We start from the raw sequence: 18,629 nt of genomic DNA on the forward strand, positions 1-18,629 counted from the left end.
GATGCTTTGCTGAATGGGGGCCTCAAAAAAGACAGATAGAAGGTCTGATTTAAACTGTAAAATCTTTCTATTGCATTCAGACTGATTTAGCATCTTAAATCGGTGCCTTGGGAATACAGCAAGCGTTGATACATAACTCCTTTTCTGGATCCTGTAAAATGCCGCTCAGGTAGTAATGATTTTTTTTTTAAAGAGGAAAAGAAATCATTCTAAACCTTTTAGTATTATGCAGTACTAGGAAATCAAAACTAGCAGTACTAAGAAATTAAAACTAGCAGATCTGTAATCTCTTTCATGAAGGTCTTTTGCACTGTAAACACTTTATTTTAAGAAAAGACATTAAAGATCAAGCAGCCTGCATAAACATGCTGTCTGGTATAAAATAACACAACAAAGGCAATTCCTCTCATTTGTTTCCATTGGGAATGGCTGAAAAATTAAGCACTTCAGCTGCTGTTCTTTGTGCAATAGATTTTCATATTGTGCTGGGAACCAAAAATAAATAAAATACTTTTAAAAGAATGCAGTAGGTGGAAAAGCTCTGACACTGGAAGTGTTTTTAATTAGTGAATTACAGTCTGATACATTAACTAGCTTCCTGCTATCTAGTCTCATATATAAATCAATTCTTCTATTTTTCTATTAGCATTTTAGGGTACCTAAAGCATGCATTTTAACAGCTTCCTGGTTTCACAGTCATTGTGAATAAACATATCATCATCATCATCATGGCAAATCCTAATGGGACATGGTTTCCTTGCAAACAAGTAGATATACTTTAATTAAAACAAAAGAGTATTATAGTATTTATCCATATCACTACAGTGTACAACTGTGTTGCTGCAGTGTTTGTGGGCATAACTGTAGATACTATAATATTTTTATAACAGTGTGCATAATGAGGGCGATTTTAGAACACTGATTCTTCATTGTAACAACTCCTTATCATTTCAAGACCTACTTGGAGACTTACACTAAAGGGATAATTGATCTTCACTGAACATAATGAACCAAATTCAGCATTCATATAAACAGATGCAACAGCATGGGTATCAATTATAGCTGATGGAGAGGGAGACATAGGAACATAAAATCAAACTGCCTATTTTTATTTAAGATTTTATCAATAGCCTATGGTTAAAAATGAGCTGCCATTATGCAATTGAGAGAAAGCTAAGAGAAACTCCCCCAGCCCACTACCCCACAACATCTGTAACTGGCTGGAATAAAATTAGGCTTTTTTTTGTTACTAAACTGAAATGCATATCTGGAAAATGGTCTTTATGACATCTCCCTACTGGTCAGAGTCACAAAACAGCAATCTTCATAGATTTTAAGCCTAGAAGGGAGCATTACAATCATCTCATCCAACCTTCTGCATAACACAGAGGCCACTGAATTTCATTCGCTAATTCCTGAATGGAACTCCATAACCTTGTGGTTGAACCAAAGCATATCTATATACTCATAATGCACAATAGTGAAAGCAGCATGTGGCAAGTGTCTATGGGCCCAATCCTCTTAACACTGCAATCAGTGGTAAAATTCCCATAGACTTCTGTGGAAAATAGGAACAAGTCCTTTGTATTTCGTGCTATTCCTACAGCTGGTACTTCAGTGACCAAGGCCAGAAGGATATGCAGAAAACTGGAAAAACTAATATAGTATGGCACATAACGTTTCCAAGTACTTTCTAAATATGAAGTAACAACAAAGTCATAACAGGAATTCTAAGAATTGCTCATAGGAATAGGATTCAAATCTAAGAATTAGAGCTAAATTAATCCAGACTGACACCATATAATATTTGTTAATGCTAAACTAGAATGACTTCCCAAACAGTTACTTTACTGTACTGTATCAATGTTAAGAACAAAAAAAAACAAACAAACAAAATACGACTACACTCTGCTACCCAAAGAACTCACCATTCAGACTTGTTTTTAGAACTAACAAAAGTAAATGATAGCTTTCCATAATATATTAAAACAGGCCACTCATTAATTTAGACAAAAGGATGCTGCCCAAGGTAATTTAGGAAGTTTTAATTTATTTTTAAACATGTTGGATCAAGGTCCACATTTTCAAGAGCACCAAAGTGACTTACGGTGTGTCTGTGCTGCAATTAAAAACCCACAGCTAGCCCAAGATGACTCAGGCTCGCGGGTCTCGAGCTAAGCGGCTATTTAATTGTCCTAGGTCCCTGAGGTTCCAGAGCCTGGGCACTAGTCCAAGCCTGAATGTCTACACAGCAATTAAATAGTCCCTTAGCCCGAATCCTGTGAGCCTGAGTCAGTTGGCATGGGCCAGCCGTGAGTGTTTAATTGCAATGTGGATATATCCTTAGAGGCTTTTGAAAATGTTACCCTTGGACACTTAGAAGCTTAAGTCTCATTGCCAGTTAGTGAAACTTTGACTCCTAAGTGCCTAAGTCACTTTGAAAATGGACTTAGATATCTAAATCATTTAAGCAGTTTTGAAAATTTTACACCACAATTAATTTTGGGGTCACTCCATTGACTACAGTGCAATTTGAATGGGAGTCATCTTGGCCCATTAAATATTGTAACCTTTGGCCCTGAGATGCTAAATGATGTACTTCTACTCAATGTTTGAGCACTTATGGAAACAACCAATGTCACCCCTACGATTCTTGCAATTGCTCTCACGAAATCTGAGATCTTTCCTCAGTCAATCTCTCATCAATTTCAACAGGAGTTTGCCTAAGTAAGAAATAAGTGAAAAAAGAGAGGGCTGGATCAATCCCTTCTATGGTAAAACCTGCAGGAAAGGGTAAGAGGAGGACAATTCAGCAAGGTTCCCCTCATTTCAGTTCCCTCGCATTGTTCCATCAGGTGTTTGAGTTGCAGTTTGCTCTCTCTCCCTCCCAGCCTGCCTGTGGAATGAACTATGGGTCCAGCTCTCAAACCACATGGATCCTGGGGAATGGGAGGAGGGTTGTTCTGCTAGATGCATCAACTCAATTCTGAGACTCAACACCCCCTCCAGCCTTCCTAGGACATGGTTCCATCCATCACACTCCCTCAGGGTTTCTACCAGGAGTCTCTGCAAGGGACTCCATCCACAATCTATTGGTGGAGGGGCACCGTGATTCTGAAAATACACAGAATGTCTAAGAGAGGATGTTAACTGGCAGATTAAACATGTATGGCACTTAGTCTTTGATAAAAGTCTGATAAATGCCTACTGTAAAATTATAATTTCTTGCTTTCACGTATTTATTTTTACAGAGAAGGATCCACTTTGCTCTGCATTTTATCAGCTATACAGAAAGGCCTAACATTTTCTTATCAGTCTTCGCCCAAAAAACTTGACAATGGTTAGGAAGCTGGTGTGCTGAGACCACTGCTGAGCGTGCTGACCAACATCGTCTCATTGTTTCCTCGTGCTCCCCATTTGTCTGGCTGTATGCAGCTGCTGTCTCTTGTTCTGTACTTAGGTTGTAAGCTCTTTGGGGCAGGGACAGTCTTTCTTCTCTGGGTTTGTACAATGCCAAGCACAATGGGATCTTGGTCCATGATTTGGACTCCGAAGTGCTACCACAATACAAATAAATAACAAATTGGTGGTTCACTAGAAACACAGTATCAAAGAAATATAGACAAGTTGTATATATTCACACATGTTAGGTTCCATCTTTGAAAGCCTCACCATGTTTGTTACCTAAGAGCTAGCTTCTGCAAGCTTTTGTGCACGATGTTTAACCTTGCTCATGCAAATATTCCCATTGGCTTCAACGGGAGTACTCATGTGAACAAAGGTAAGGGAGCACGTACATTTCAAGAATCCAGTCCTAAATCCCTGATTGTCAGATAGTTGAGCATTCATCTCTTTCCACAGAAACACCTTTCTCTGCAACTGTGTGACTATGACTGGCACTCTGTTAGTGTTATCTTATCCCCTGTCTTCCTTCACATTGTGGAAATCCATTGGGAAGGGTTTCAGGGTCAATGGCTACCAGGGAATTCTTTGGCAGAATAGGGCAATGCGGGGAAGGGGCTGGAAGAGAGTGTAAAGGTAAATGATTCCCAGGTCTTGCTAGTTTTGCCCCCAGTTTAATCCCCTGCAACTTCTGCTGGGGGCAAACCACATCCTCCCCCCATAATCAGAATGTTTCCAAGTTTCCACAAGTGCAATCTCATGGAGTTTGCCATCCCCTGCTTATGAGTAACCTGTGTCACTGATGGTCTGGCCCTTAATATATAATTTTTTAAAACCCTGGAATTTATTTTGTCCAAAAATGATTATCATCTACCCTATTTTTTTCAAAATGTGTATTTTTGTTTTAAAGTATATAAATAGGGTATTGGAGACTGCAAAAATAATTTAATTTGATTGTTTTAACAGTTTCCCCATGATCTGTAACCATATTTACAAGAACCAAGAATTTTACCCGTTAGCCATGATGATAGGCATCATATTAAAGCATAAATAGAGACAGCCTCACAGGACAAAATTCAGCCCTGCTTAAACGGGGTACATTTCATGTAATGCATCATGTCATGCCTCTAAAGTTACTCACTTGAAGTCATGAAATAATAATAATAATCTGTATTACAATAAAAATCATCCACCAATATAAAAGCTTCTGTTACTCATCCAGAGAAAGTTCTTTCTTTCTTTTATTAATGACTCATGTCCTAGATACTTTCCCCAGTTTATTCTCATTACTAGAGCAGATTAATAAGGGTGCAAGTCTGTTGTGAGCTTTTCTACCAGGGTTGATTTTCAGTGTAAATAGGAGTGAGTGTGAGCATGACAGCTCAATATTTTTCTTGCAAAAGTAATTTTATACGCTGATCATGTCTCCCTCAGACACAGACACAGCCTGCAAAACAACTCTCTCCAACGCCTACCTGATGTCAAAGATTTCTCCAGGAAGGAACCCTACATAGTTACAGTATCACACTGATGTACTGTAACAAATAGCAGGGTATGAACACACAAAAGTTTGGGTTTTCCAACATGCTCAGCATTGTGGCCCAATTCTGCTCCCACTAAAGTCAACAGGAGTTTTACCATTAACTTCAATGGGAATAGAATTAGACCAACACTGAGTTATTCTGAAAATCCTACCCAATGTGTCCCGATCCTGGAGCCCTCACGAGTGATCCCACTGACGTCATAAGTAAAGACTACAGGATCAGTCTCAAAACCTTATTTGAAAAGCATAGCAAGTCAGATTAATACTGAAGTCTACAGTTAAGTTATATCAAAGATACAACCCATGTTGTATGTATATATGTAGCATGTATAAAACTATCCCGCTTTGGGGATGTTAACAACTATATACGCAAAACTGTTCAGGAATTAAAACTGCAAGGATTAATAGCACACATGCACTCACAGTACTTTTAAATAATCACATCTAGAGCTGGGATTTCTTTCTAATTACAGTGCTTATCTACCCACATGTTCAGGAGGGTGGGTGGTTCTTTTGTTTGTTTGTTTTTTAAACATAGGTACAGTCCAGCTTACCTGCTCCTTCAATAAGCCCAGTCTGTTATAATTAAGAAAATACAATACAATTAAAGAAACCAAAAATAGAGCACAGTGATCTCACTGTGTATCTACATGTGCAGATCTTATATATTGAGGATACAATTTCAGCAAAGCAGGAACAGGTATTCAGAAATTTTAATTTAAAAGGTAAGTGTGTTCACTATGCATCTGATCTGATCCCACATTCCTTAATTAGCTGAAATTTCCACTTTGGGGTGGAATATTCAAAGCACTCGGGTCTGGCTTAACTCTGTTCCCAATGACGTTGATGAGTTTTACCTTAGATGAACAGAAATTTTGCTAGAGTAAGGACTGCAGGATCAGGTCCTTTATGATTTGAGATCATATAGTTTATTATTTTTAATGAGTGTTTTAATGTCTGCTGGCACTGATGCCCATTCCGTTCCCTCTGAACTGAATCCATTTATCTGAGAGACAAGTAGAAAGGGATTACTGAACACCGTATTTTCTTCATGGATCAGCACAAAATTATTTGGCACAGGCAACTCTGCAAATATTTGTAAAGCAGTGGGTAAATTTGCAGTGTACGATGGCCCTCAAACCTGCATTTCCCTCTGTGTGGTGTGGAGGCTGATAAATGTAGTGCTGGTGCTCAGCTGTGCTGCAATAGGAAACCCATATTGATACAGGCTGAGTCCAGTGTCACTGGTTATTTTTTTTTTATGACCTATTCTGCTTTGTTTAGCTTGATGTTTCCCTTCACATGCAAAAAAGAAGCTCATTTTTAAACTAGGTTCCTAGCCCTACAGATTTTCCTCTCCATAGTAAAGTGCATTGCCCAGTCAGGCCTAGGCAAGCGTGAAGCCTGCAAGCACAAGTTGTCCCCATTTCTCAGGGATTCCTCAATCAAAGGAGGGAGTACAGTGAGTGTAATTTTACACTCTAGTGAAAGGTAAAGTAGCGTCTATTCTGATTTGTGTAGGAGGGTCCCTATGAACTCAGGCCAGCTCCATGTCAGAGATGGATGCCACAGAACAGCTGAACAATGTGAGTATGAGGCTGCAATAATGGCTTTAGGTTTCATTATGCTACCAGCTCAGGAGGTATTTGTGTTTCTGATCTGGATCATATCTAGACATTATGTAGTTTTAGACATATTTAAGTAAATTGTTATCCCGCCCCATCAGATTCCTCCGCCCCTCCGCCCCCCCTCCAGCCCCCAAAGAACACAAAAGGGAGGAAGTTAAAACTCTAAGGACCTTTGAGGCCTCACTCCATGAGCTTGCTCCTCTAAGCACTTCATGTCTGGGACTCTCACTTAAATCAATGGCAGTTCCACATGTGGACACTTAGAGGAAGAAGCCCCAAGGACTCATGTTATGGCTACTGTATGAGAGGTACTGTTGAACTGGGAGTCATGTTTAAACTGATAGCTCTTTCTGTTTCTTTATGAAGTGACTCACTTCTTTCCATGGGACTTTTCTGAATGTATGAGGATCATAATAAGAAGGAATTACTTCTCCCAACAGGAGGGGAAAAACTCTGATAAACTGCTTTCACTTTTCTAAAACTTGTGAGGCACTCAGGCCAGATCCTGAAAGGTATTTAGGTTCCTAACTTGTATAAAATCAATAGACATTGGGAGCCTAAATACCTTTGAGGATCTGGGCTTTCTATACTGTGGTATTGGGTACAGTACAAGAACCTGATGGGAGAGAACCAACAATAAACAATACCAGTGTTTTACACTTACACCTTTCACCCAGAATACTTCACAAGTTGCGCGCATGCACACACAAACACACACACACAATATTACTAAAATGCAGCCATCTCTGTTGTGGAGAATGAGTTGTGGGCGATAACCAGCAGACATTATGCTTTTCAAAAAGGGAAAGAATAGAAATTCTAGCCACCAGCAAAACCCTAGTCTTATAGAAAGTCCCACAGAGACTTTAACGTCCATGCAGAGTAGACAGTCTTATTTTTTAATATCCTACCAAATAGTAAACTGCGTGAAACAAAATGAGCCTGATTCTTCTCTCACACTGGTTTGACCTTGGTATAACTCCATTTACTTTAATGGAGTAACTCCTCATTTACAACAGTTTTAGGTATTATCTACACTGGAAATTTTTTTCAGTATAATCTAAATTGTGAATTAAAATCGCTATAGTTACACTGGTATAACCCACCCACCACCACCACCCACCATATGTGGGCACTCTAATTCTGATATAAATTTGCTTCTTTTTTTAAATTTATTTTATGTCTTTGGTGGGGCTGACGGGGGTGAGAGTGTGTGTGTTAAGCTGTACCAAAATGCCACGATTATACTGGACTAAGAGTATCCATATGGTGGGGGAGGGGTTATACAGTTTCCTATGTAGCTAAACCATAAGTGAGAGACGAATCAGGCCAATGTATCTACTTCAGTAGGGATAAAGGGCTGCACCAACTCAGCCAGATTTTGAAACTTTTGTTTCAAGATATCTAGATGCTCCAAACCTAATGCTTAGACCTCTAAGTCAGTGGTTCCCAAACTTTTTTGGCTCGAGGCCCACAAATATGATTTTTACAAACCTGAAGAGCCACCAGTCCCCGCCAACAGCCCCCCTTCCTCCACTGCAGCCAGAGGGAAGAAGTTCAGTGAGAAGGGTCTCCCATCCCTCTGGCTGCAGCAGGGAAACCGTGCGCTCCACCTGGGTCCCTAGGCAGCGGCTCTCTTCTGCAGCCAGGGGGAGGAGAGGTCAGTGCTCCCCTCCCTCTGGCTCCAGCAAGGACCCAGTGCCTAGGGACCCAGGCAGAGCACTTTGCTTTCTGCTGGAGCTGGGGGATCTCCCGTTCCCTTGGCTGCAGCAAGGAACCTGCACCAGCAACTGTGCTCCACGTGGGTACTTAGGCAGTGGCTCCCTCCTGCAGCCAACGGGAGGGGAGCCGCAGCCACTCTGAAAGACCCCGTGGGCCACTTTTGACCCGCAGGCTGTGTTGGGAACAACTGCTCTAAGCCATCCCCAACCAAAGCACTCACCCTTCAGCTTGAGGGTTACCAGACAGCTCATGTTACTGCACCTACTCAAGACAGGTTCTTTTGCTGCATATAGGTATTTCAATCCTGGCCTGTGTCTATGCTAAATCCATTTCTTCAAAAATATTCAGTCTCTATTTACCAAAAGAAGGGCACGCCATGCTACACGATTTTCTTAATCATAGTCCTCCTAAATATTTAACTACTTATAGTGCTCCCTAGAGGTGGATTTTTGCATTCTACAGTGAAGGGTTTGCTATAAAGGTTATACACACAGTAAGAAGGCAGAATGCCTTCATATTTTTTCATAATACGGAGCCTTATAATGAAAAGGTAGAGTGCAGCATCCTTATTTTTGTGGTAGCCTTGTACTGAGAAAGCCTTGTACTAAGAAAAAGAGAACACTATATTTTTATATTGGTAAACATAGTTTTCCGTTCTGATTAGTGTTAAAAAAAACTGATCCACATTAAGAATCAAATGTATTGTTCATTTAGTATTTACTTGCCTAATCTTGGTATCCCTAAACTCTGAATGGAATTAGAAGACTACACCAATACTTAGTATTCATATCTGTAATCTGTTTTCCTGATAAGAGCTACATGATTCTGTGACATAAGGAATGTTTTTAAACCAGCAGGAAATCTGTGAATTTCAAGCCCAGCTTCCCTTCAGTTCATTCATATGTTTTCAATGTGAAATGAGTAGTTAAATTATTGTAACTAAGCCTAAATGATATCATGCCATTTTCTCCACTGTTTTCACATACACAAATATGTCCTAATATTGCAGCATTTTCAAACAAACACATTATGCAGATGCTTTAAAAAGTTACAGTGACAAAACTAATTTCATTCTTTTGTAGCAAACCAAATGCATATTCAATTTTTATGCTTATAATATCCAAGCATCCAAGAATTCTCTTTGCCTCAGATGGTTCTGTGCACCACATGGTTACATATTTAAGTTAAAATCATGCATAAATGTTTTCTAGTTATTTAACCTTCCCTTTTCTTTCCTCTTTCCTGTTTGACAAGCACGATAAACAGAATCATTTAGCCCTTTCAATCTCTCATTGTAATGAAAAGAGAGAGAGAGAGAGCTGTCTTCCAACATACCTTGCAAGGAGAGTAGTGTTCACTCCCAGCTTTTGACTTTTCAATACCTTCACTCACACTTCAGTGCTGCCAAGATTCATAATGTCACAACCACTGTGGGCTTACAATTTGAAGCAGAAACAGATTTCTCTCCCTCACCCTTTCTCTCTTTCTCCATGCGGCTGACAGCTTTACACTTGTTCAGAACTGTAACAGGACTTGTCTTCCAGCCTTTCCGCCACTCTGATGAATAATCACCTCCCTGCTATTAAGGGCATGTTGCCATTATATCTTAAAAAGCACGTCAGAGCTTGTATGCAGTAGCTGTGGGAAAGCTGCATTTATTTATACAGGAAGCTTGAGCACAGCACTTCCTACTTCCCATCTGAGTCTCAGCTCAACTGCAGGTGATTACTTTAACTCTGTAAAATTCCAACCAATGCATAGCCCAACCTTCTTATTTTTGGCATCAGTGTGATTTTTAATTATAATTCCCATCTGAATCCTGACAAGATAAAAGTAAGAGCGATAGAATGGTGTATGTGACACTCATACACAGCCCACTAGTTGCCACCTAACCAGCTGTAGGATAGTGGATTGCAGCAAACCTGTTGGCATATGTTGCTTGAAAAGTTACTGCCTTCTGCTCATCCCCTCACCTGAAAGAAATGTTTTGAATACAAAGTGATTTCCCCACGAGAAAAATATCTGAAATTACAAATATAAATTGCAGTGCAACTTCACATCTGAATCTCGTTATGCAGTTGATTTTATTCAGCTTGCTTCATTAAGATAAGATGTAGTTCCTTAGGATTCTCTAAGGATGTAGTTATATGCAGAATAGAATAGTTATATGCAGAATAGAAGGCTGCACTACCGGATTCTGATTCCTTAATCCGAGGTTGTATGCAACAGAGGTGATGAATTCAGAGGATCCATAGTCCCTGAACAAGTTCTCTGTTCATCCTAGTGAAGCAGCAGTGGTATATATTGTACCATAGAGCCAGCTAGTCCTCTTCTCCGCCCCCTGAAGGAAAAGTGCCAGACCACTGATGAAATCTGTCATGGTATGTCTATATGTCTTTAATGGGTGTGAAAAAAAATTGAGAAAGAAATAAAATAGGGACATTATCAAGCTTAATCTGTAATCTTCTCTTTATGATGAAATGTATTTGTACATCATGTAATTAAGGTTGGCAATATGCCTTCATACTTATTTGGGAGGACTGTTGAATGTACGTTCATTTTTCTTTTGTGTATCCGTCTCAATGCTGGACTTTTCAGAGTTGATTTTTCAGAGTTATACTACATCCTATGAATTTTTATATGAATTGTAAAAAATAGCACTGATGGTGATTTTGTATTACTCTCCATAAAAATTGATAAAGATTAACTTTCAAATGTTAAGAGCTAATACAGTCATGGGTGTGTGTATATTTATAAATGTATACAGATGCATACAAAAAAGATGTTAAAATTACATTGTTAAGGTTGAAAGTCCAAGTACACTATATTCACTGGATCACCCTGGTCCACGTTTGTTGACCCCCCCCTAAAAAAATTCTAATATATTGGCATTTACCTTTATAAAAGTCATGTTGACTCTTCCCTAAAAAATTGTGCTCATCTATGTGTCTGATAAATCTATTATTTACTGTAGTTTCAACCATGGGCAGCAGATATAATAGACCAGGAAAGACTAAGCCTCCCTTGGCACAACTGCTGCCACCTTGCTGCCAGACGCCTGGACCATGGTGCCCCTCCCCCCCGCCTCTTCCCTCCTCCACTCCATCCCCTCTTTCCTGCCGGTCGTCACATGTGGCCCATGGCAGGGCTCAGAGCTCCTCTGGGTGGCCCAGGCTCAGGACTGCTTAGGGTGCCAGCTGGGACTGCTCTGGGCACCAGTCAGATGCCACTGGGAGCTAGGCTGCTCTGGGGACCGGGGCTGCTCCAGGCACTGGCCAGGGGCTGGGTCTGCTCCGGGGACCAGCTGAGGTTTGGGGCTGCTCCAGGAGCCAGCCTCCCCAAAAGGGGGGATGCACACACTACCCATGATTTCAACCAACATGCCTGGTACTAAAGGGAGGCTTACTGGCCTGTAATTACCAGGATTAGCTCTGGAGCCTTTTTTGAAAACTGGTGTCATATTAGTTATTTTCCAGTCATCTGGTACAGAAGCTCATTTAAGGGATAGGTTACATACCGCAGTTAGTAGTTCTGCAATTTCATATTTGAGTTCCTTCAGAATTCTTGGGTGAACACCATCTATTCCTGATGACTTCTTATTGTTTAATTTATCAATTTGTTCCACAACTTCCTCTATTGCCATCTGAATCTGGGACAGTTCCTCAGATTTGTCACCTAAAAAGAATGGCTCAGGTGTGAGAATCTCCCTCACATTCTCTGTAGTGAAGACCAATGCAAAGAATGCAATGGCCTTATCTTCTTTGAGTGCTCCTTTAGCACATTGATAGTTCAGTGGCCCCACTGATTGTTTGTCAGATTTCCTGCTTCTGTTATACTTTAATAAAATTTTGCTGTTTGTTTTTGAATTTTTTGCTAGATGCTCTTCAAATTCTTTTTTGGCCTGACTAATTATACTTTTACACTTGACTTGCCAAAGTTTATGCTCCTTTCTGTTTTCCTCAGGAGGATTTGATTTCCAATTTTTAAAGGATGCCTTTTTGCCTCTAACTGCTTCTTTTACTTTGTTGTTTAGGCATGGGGGGCACTTTTTTGGCCCTCTTGCTATTCTTTTTTTAATTTGGAAAATACATCTAATTTGAGCCTCTATTATGGAGTTTTTAAAAAGTTTCCATGCAGCTTGCAGGCATTTCACTTTTGTAACTATTCCTTTTAATTTCCATAAACTAAGGTTGCCTGTGCAACCTTAGCTCCGCCTAGAAGGTACACACACAATTGTGTTTTATACACACCTCTACATAAACAATATTGTATATATATATGTGCGTGTCTGTACCTTTGTGTGTGCACACACGCACATAAACACATATGCAGACATGGGCATACATTAACATTATGTAGAGCAAACCCCATATGAATACAGATGTCAAGCATACAGCAGAGACATTTTTCAAAGTTCAGTACCTGATCTCTTGATTATTTTTGTCTTTAAAATACTTGTGTTACAGATCTTGGATACTATTTCTGTTCAGTTCTGACCAAGGTAATGCAGTGTGAAAATTTCAGGGACAGATATGTTGCAGACTGGTCTCCCCAGTTTGTCTTGGAGAGAGATGAGGATTTCTGTAAGTGTTGCAGGTTGTGATCTAAACATTCTGTCAATCTTTTCCCCTTAGGTATGGCCAGACTTACTCTTAAGTACTGTCAAGAAAACTTACCAGTCCCACGAAACTTTACCAAGGCCACCCTTTGTGAAACAGTTCCTGACCATATATCTTATCTATCACACACCCACACCCAATGCCACTCCTCAACCTCCTCCCTGAATCTCCTTTTCAGTCTCAGCCTTCCTGAATTTTTTCCTGTCCCCTCAGTTCAACTCCTCATAGAGTCACCGAGTTTAAGGCCAGAATGAACTACCAAATAATCTAGTCTAACCTCCGGTATATCAGAGGCCACCAACACCACCGAGCACCTACATCCTAAACCCAGCAACCGAAATAAAACCAAGGTATTGCAACCCATGGAGACAACTATTATGTGCCACAGGCAGAGAACAGGAGGGACCACGGTGAACCAGGGCTTGAGGCCTGTGAAATGGCAGGGAAATGATTACGTGAGATACATCCAGATAATGCTGGCAACTCTCTCTCTCTTACATACACACACACACTGCAGAGAAAGGTGGGGAGAAAAAAGGCAAGGTCACTGCCAATCTGACCTGGGGGAAAATTCTTTCCTGATCCCCTAATTAAGTTATTTGGCCCCACAACTCCTACTGGGAGGCTGTTCCAGAACCTCACCACTCTGATGATTAGAAACTTTCTAACTTCCAATCTTTCTTCACATTCCCACCTCCTGCTCTCTCAGCTTCACTCCCTACCCCCGCCCATTATCACCTGACATCCATGTTTTCCTATCCTGTGCGCTGTAATCAACAGGCCCTGACAGTGTTCCTGCCCGTCTCCTGATAGCACAGACCGTGGCCATCTTCACAGAGTGCAGCCTGGCTTCAGTCCCATTGGAAACAAAGAGATGGCCACCACCTTTACTAGGGCAGCCTACCTGCCACCTGAAAAGACAGTAGGGAATAGTGGTCATCTTCATTAAGGGCATTCTATGGCTTCAGTCTCATTGAAAATCATGATGGGGTGAATACCACCCAGTATTTCAAGTAGCTAAAGTGATATGCAGCTGGTCATGGCTCACGCCTGTGGCGCCATCCCCAACTCCTGACCACAGTATCTCACCCACCAAGTCCACACCATGCTCAGTCCCCGCCTTTCAGTCCAGCCCACCCAGATCTAATGTTAGTCCTCGTCCCTGAGCTCTCCTGTAGCCACTGAGCATTCCCAGGAGCAGCTAAACCTGCTGTCCTCCCTTGGTCTGCCTCTGCCAATGGTACACATTGTGCGTAATATGCATATGGCTGTGGGCGCCACCAAATGCAGGAAGTGTTCTACTTAACCAGGGGAAGAGGATTTGTGGGTTAAAGAGGAATAGTCCCACGAAACCCAGGACTGTTGGGAGGCATGGGTGCGTGACCATTTTGAAAAAGGGCAAAACTTTACAAATTTGTTCCTAATCATCCCTAGATCATTAGACATTATGTATTTATATATCTGTAGACACACACACACAAACACAAGACTCAGTTTGCAATTTTGTATATATGCTATCACAGGCCGTGCCATCATTTGTATACATATAACATATACATAAGCCCCCGTAGCCTGGCAAGTGTATACATCTCTGTGTCTGGTTCACAGAGGATGTAAGTCTATTACAGTCCTAGCTAAGGAGCCTTAGCGCAAGTGTATCAGCTTGTACTTTTAGGTCTGGAGGTCCTTGTTCAATCTGTGGTGTGTGTCAGCTAAAATTGTGGCCATCAGACTATTCTATATGAAGAATAGAAAAGAAGAAGATTTAATAAAGAGCAAAAGGAGACAATGTGATTACATTTTTCCAAAAGGAAAAGGCATAAAAGGCAGGTAACATACATAAATACTTTCCTAATATTACTTTTTGCATAGCTGCATAGAAGGAGAGGTGATCCATATGAATGTGAGAGAAAAGGTATCCATGAGATGATCTCAAATACAGCATATGATACAGTACAACTGCTCAGGCCATGAACTCTTGAGATGATGTCATAGTGACTCTTTCAAATACCACCAGTGAAAGTCCCAACTTATCCCATTGGACCATCCTTCTCAAATACTTTCAGTCTATTTTATAGAATTACAGTCCCTGCCAGCTATTCCTCAAGCCTGCTAGTACAGTATATAAGAATTGTACAGAAACCCATCTTCTAGTCAAGCTAATTTTGTGAAGTGTAATAAATCATGCTAAAAATTGCTACCCAGCTGGATTCCCCTGTCTCCCACAGCAACCCAAATGGATTCAGTATTTTTTATTTGTTTTTTGAAAAGGAAAAAAATCACGAAGGCATGTCATGTCATATGTCAGCTCTCACAAACTAAAGCTTCCCAAATTAGATTTATTTTTAAATTATGGTGATGGAGTCACGGAAGCATGGAGTGTCAAAGTAACCTTTTAAATTTATTGACATTTCTATAACTTTGAGAAAAAAAAGTCTCTTGGCTGAGATGTTATATGCCAAGATGCAGCCCCATAGTGAATTTTTAAATGAGTTAGAAACTTCTAGAAGAGTAAATATTAACACAATTGAACTATAACAGATACCAGATCTCTCTTTCCATCTATTGTAAGTATTTCTAACATGTCCATCACTAAACTATCAGGGCATGAACATGACATGCAATTATTAATTAATTTATGAGGTAGCCTAACAATAAAGCAATAACCTGACCACTGCCATTTTTCAAGTACCATAATCAAAATTGCATCTCAAAACAATCCCATTAAGGGCAAATGAATAATTCAAGTTAGTGTAATACTAAAACCCTTATTATAAATCTGCATAAAGAGCCAGGATCATCCTGCAAAAATAAACCTTGCTTCCAGTTCTCAAGCTGATTGAGAATTGTATAACCAACAAGATAAGAACGGCACAAAAAAATTAATTGCTTACCACTCATGTTATAAAAAGCAAAGTCATGCTGTGGGACAAATTTTTTAATGCCAGAATCTAACTCTCACTCACACAGGAAAAAAAAAAGAAAAAGTGCCTTCATGTATTTCACCCACTGTGTATATAAATCTCAAAATTGCATGCACAAAAAAGTATTTATATATGCAAAAGGGGCAATTTCACAAGCAAATTGGGTGCTTATGTGTGGCAATACTATGAATTTTTAAGAAAACAAATGCCTTTTGTGTGCAAAATGGGTAGATGTACATTTTATGTAGTTGCAAGCGTGGTGCTCATAGTCATGGGATAATAATGGTCTTTTGCAAAGTAGCAACAGGAAATAGTTTTCTGAAGAGAGATTTCATCCTAATAGTCATTGTGCAATAGCAGTGGTTTTATTCACCTCACCATGAAGTTCTATGCTATATATATGTATATATCATGCAAGAGGTGCTAGAAATCAGATGACAACAAAAAAAATTGCAAATCTTCATGGTATATTTTTTAAGCATTTTTTGTATACAAAGTTTATTTTGATTTGTTAGAAGAAAATCAAGATCCTGTCTTTTCCTGTTTAAGTAACTATACTGTTCTACAACTCTGAGTTGGTATGCAGGTCACTCACTGATAGACCAGGCTTGAAATCTTAATTATTCTCTTTGGCTAAAACATAATCAAACTTTATTATAAACATGTTTTGTGGTGAAGTATAACACAATCAAGTGGAATTTTTTAAGTACGGGCTAAAAACCTTAGGAAAAGAAACATATGTTCTTTTCCTACAGTAAAAAAAATGTGAGTGAAAAAGCATGGCATATTGCCATTGACAGCATGGTTATTCCTCATCTCATTCATTTCACCCCATTTCCTTCTGAATCCTTTTATGAGCCATAGGACATAAAAACACGTGGATGTGCCTCACATGGACACAATGAAAAACAGGAAGAAATGATTGTTGATTGTAAATCACCCCAGCTCTATAAATAAACCAAAATGCGTTATTTGTTATGAGATGTTGGTATGCGGGGCCCTGTACAAACATAACGTAGTTGTGTAAATCCCACAAGAGCCAGTATCTCTCCTAACAATGTGACAAATACAACTTTGAGTACTTTCTCACACAGAAGATACTATTGATATTTGTCAAATAGAGAATAGATGTAGCCAAAGAAGCAGCTAGTGAGAGGTCTTGCTAGAAAGCAGTAAGTGTTATCAGATGTAAAAAGTACTACCTCCATCAGCAAATAGGGACACCCAGGGCCGTAGGACGGTCAGCAACATTGGCTCCTGGATAGGACTGTGGACCCTCTGCGTTACCTTCTCTGGGTCGCTTCCTACCACTGTTCTCTCTGTTTCCGGTCCCAGATAAGGAGAAAGAAAATATAAAAGGGAAACCAAACCGTCAGCCCCAACTGGGCTCAGCATACAGTCCTTAGTGTCTCAGGGAGGCGTCTCTGACTTCTTTTGTAGGAGTCTGCAGAATAGGTCTGAACTCCTCCCCAGCCTCCCCCTTCTGAGCTGGCTTGCTCCCTTTTCAACCCTGTCTCCAGTTGGAGTATGCTCTGCGGGTTTGGAGGGGCAGGGCTAGCTGGGTCCAGTATAGTCTTTTAACCCTTTCCATCTCTGTGTGAGGTTTGTATACCCCACCACACAGCCTCTCCCTCAGGCTCTGGGTCATGATGTCTTGGGATTATATCGTGTCCCCGTCTCCCCCCACCCCTTCCTGTGAAAATAAGTCTGTGTTTTTGTTGTCAGTGCCTGCACAATGAACCATCTGGAAGCTGTATGGTTGCAGGGAGAGATACCACTGCATAATGCATGGGTTATGGTCCTTCATCAAGTTCAGCCGACAGAGAGGCGCATGATCAGTCACCAGGAGGAAGGGCTGCCCCCACAAGTAGTATTGGAGGACATCAACAGCCCACTTCACAGCCAGGGCCTCCTTCTCAATGGTCAAGTAGGCTACTTCCCACAGAAACAACTTCCTGCGAAGAGAGAGAACAGGGTGTTCTTCTCCCCCAAATTCCTGAGATAACACTGCTCCAAGTCCAACATCGGAAGCATCTGTTTGCAGAATAAAGGGTTTTGCAAAGTCTGGCTGGAACAGCACTGGTTCCTGGGAAAGTCAGTGTTGCAGTGCCCTGAACACCTTATCACACTTTTTGGTCCACCACACCTGCTTGGGTGCAATGCCTTTCACCAGGTCCATCAAAGGGGCAGTGAGAATGGAGAAGTCTGGGATAAACTGTCGATAATATCCTGCTAACCCCAAAAACCACCTAACTTGCCTCTTTTGTGGAGGGGACGGGGCATCCTGCCAATGTGGATCTTGTCCACCAAAGCTGCCACTCTCCATGACATACCCCAGGTAACTTCTTCAGGTTACCCATCAAATCTGCCTCTGCAAAGGACCACAATACTGCCACCACGTGCTTCATGTGGTCAGTCCAGCTCTCGCTGTAGATTACAATATCATCAATGTAAGCGGCTGTGTATGTCACATGCAGCTGTAACACTCGGTCCATCAGCCGCTGGAAAGTGGCAGCAGCCCCATGGAGTCTGAAGGGCCTGATTCTGAATGGGTACAGGACATTGTGTGGAGAAGGCAGTTTTTTCTTTAGATTCGGATGTCAAGTCGATTTGTAAGTACCCCTATATCAAGTTGAGGGTGGATACATATTTAGCAGCCCTGAGTCTTTTCAGTAGTTCATCAACCCAAGGCATGGGTGGATGAAGGCAAGGCATGGCACCAAACTTGGAAATGGCATTTGCCATTCAGAAGTCGATACAGAATCTTGTCAACCCATCTGCTTTGAGCACG

At 40.7% G+C, this 18,629-nt stretch overlaps 1 protein-coding gene across 5 annotated transcripts in view; it reads right to left on the reverse strand.

Moving 5' to 3' along the window:
• The window catches only part of RNF144B (ring finger protein 144B), a 124,985-nt gene that overhangs the window by 68,231 nt on the left and 38,125 nt on the right, over positions 1-18,629 (reverse strand). The window contains exon 1 of one of the 5 annotated variants that reach the window (XM_067537596.1): positions 17,041-17,206. The exons of 2 other annotated variants lie outside the window; for them this stretch is intronic. The gene's annotated coding sequence lies outside the window, so the exon portion shown is untranslated. Of the gene's footprint in view, positions 1-9,630; positions 9,896-17,040; positions 17,207-18,629 lie in introns of those variants that run through there. 2 more of the 5 variants (XM_067537594.1, XM_067537595.1) reach the window with 2 other exon arrangements.

Source organism: Emydura macquarii, unplaced genomic scaffold, assembly GCF_026122565.2.
Source record: "Emydura macquarii macquarii isolate MOO-44397 ecotype Brisbane River unplaced genomic scaffold, CSIRO-AGI_Emac_v2 contig_431, whole genome shotgun sequence".
Classification (NCBI taxonomy): domain Eukaryota; kingdom Metazoa; phylum Chordata; order Testudines; family Chelidae; genus Emydura; species Emydura macquarii.